At 35.0% G+C, this 1,964-nt stretch overlaps 1 pseudogene; it reads left to right on the top strand.

Annotated features, from left to right (window-relative positions):
* The first annotated feature begins 218 nt into the window (after positions 1-218).
* Positions 219-318, top strand: LOC113362407 (annotated as a pseudogene).
* The last annotated feature ends 1,646 nt before the right edge of the window (positions 319-1,964 follow it).

The following is a 1,964-nucleotide window of genomic DNA, read 5'->3' as shown; positions in this document are numbered from 1 at the left end:
CTTCTACCCTATTAACGTTTCCTCTACTTAAAAGAATTGTTTTCTGGGGTGCCCTACTATTTTCCCATTGCTGGGTTTTTTCGGCGATTTCATTAAAAAATTCCATCGCCGCATCAACAGTTTGGTTTTCAAATCCACCAGTGCATAGAGACTCAACCATGGTCGTTGTGGAATAATCTAAACCCTCATAAAGGATCTGAACTAGCCTAACCTTTTCTAAACCATGATGAGGACACTGGGATAATAAATCATTGAACCTTTCCAAATACCTATATAAAGATTCTCCCTCTTGTTGTGAAAATGTGCATATTTGCGTCCTAATAGACGATGTTTTGTGCCTAGGGAAAAACTTATTGAAAAAGGCAGATGTAAGTTGTTCATATGTCTCAATTGACTCGGAGTCCAAACTATACAGCCACGACTTGGCCTTATCTTTCAGGGAAAATGGGAATAACCTAAGTTTCAAAGCATCATCATCTAAGCCTCTAATTCTTAGAGTACTACAAATTTCCTCAAAATCCCTAGAAAAACAAAATTAAAAAGAAAAGTCCTAAAAAGGAAGGGATGTTCTATGCAAACATAAACAAGGTTGACTCCACCAAATCAAATCTATTGATTTCTAGCAAACAAAAAGCATGATGGCTCCACTTAGATTGTTTCTAGACCATCTTTTAATCCTTCGAACAGGAATTCGTTACAATTTAAGCAAACCCCTCTGGAATCAATTCGAGTTGACGTAAGTTGAATAGAGGCGAGGGAATCTCGGTGGAGCTTTGATACCCAAGGCCTCACCGGTATTACAAGGCGTCGCAGTCACGCATTCAACTTACAGAAACCGTCAAGAACTTCGAAGTATGCTTAAAAGAGTAACCAATATTTTTCGAATGACTTTCCTGTTAAGCTCGTTACCCTATCGGTCTCGTTCTAGTAAAAATTTTAGGCTTAGGTTCGCGTATATTACGTGTTCCTAAAGCGGGCAATAAGAGAACGGTGATGAAATCCGAACCCATATCTTGTATGGCCAGGCCTTTCCCTTTACTAGAAAAATAAATGTCCGTATTCATTCCTCAACATATATGCATACGAAGGAGTCCAGTAACTCGCTGACAGGGGATTCGCGAGTGTTTAGAATCTTACCTCCCGTTCCAGACGGGGGATGAATCGGTTGTAGTCGACTCGGTCCACTGACTCCGATGTCTAGTATACGAACCCAAGGTGCAGAGACAATATCGTAATTGTCCTCCTTCTCTGCAAATAGTTTATATTTAAAGTACCCTTCTGTAGGGTAATAATAAAAAAATAATGTCCCAAAGTCCAAAAGTCCAAAAAATAAATAATAATAATAATAATAATAATAATAATAAAGAAAATTACAAAAATAATAAACCCTAATACAGTTTTTTTTTAAAGAAAATAAACAAACCCTAAACTAAAATTGTCTAAAATAAAATTGTCTTCTTTTCTGTTCTTTTTGCTTTAATCTTTAGCTCCAAGTCTTTATGAAATCACCAAACTCCTTGGCTCAATTTTCTTTATGATCCAGAACCTGTAGACACAAGATAAATACCCAAAAACATAAAAAAGTCCAAAAAAAATAAAAATCTAAAACCCTAAAAACAAGTCCGCGTCGGCGGCGCCAAAAATTGATGTGATTTGTAGATAGTGGTAAAAGTGGTTCGATTCTCAGACTTGTGAAGGATATTAATTAGACTTAAATTCTAATATTTAAAATAGAAAACTCACTAAAAATTATAGCAAACTCAATCAAAGATGATATCAATACTAAAAGAAACACTGAGGCTAAGATTCCACTATTTTCCAAGTTCAAAGTGATTAAACCAATACTTATATTTATGCAATTTTCTCGTTTAATTTGATTCTAAAATATTGCAACAAGTAGATTTTCAAAAGTAGTAATTGTAAATACCAAGTATGAATCATCAAAATTCTTAAAACTAAGCATA

This window comes from Papaver somniferum, chromosome 3, assembly GCF_003573695.1.
Source record: "Papaver somniferum cultivar HN1 chromosome 3, ASM357369v1, whole genome shotgun sequence".
NCBI lineage: Eukaryota > Viridiplantae > Streptophyta > Magnoliopsida > Ranunculales > Papaveraceae > Papaver > Papaver somniferum.
The sequence above is the reverse complement of the archived record's forward strand: the minus strand, read 5'-3'. Positions and strand labels throughout refer to the sequence as shown.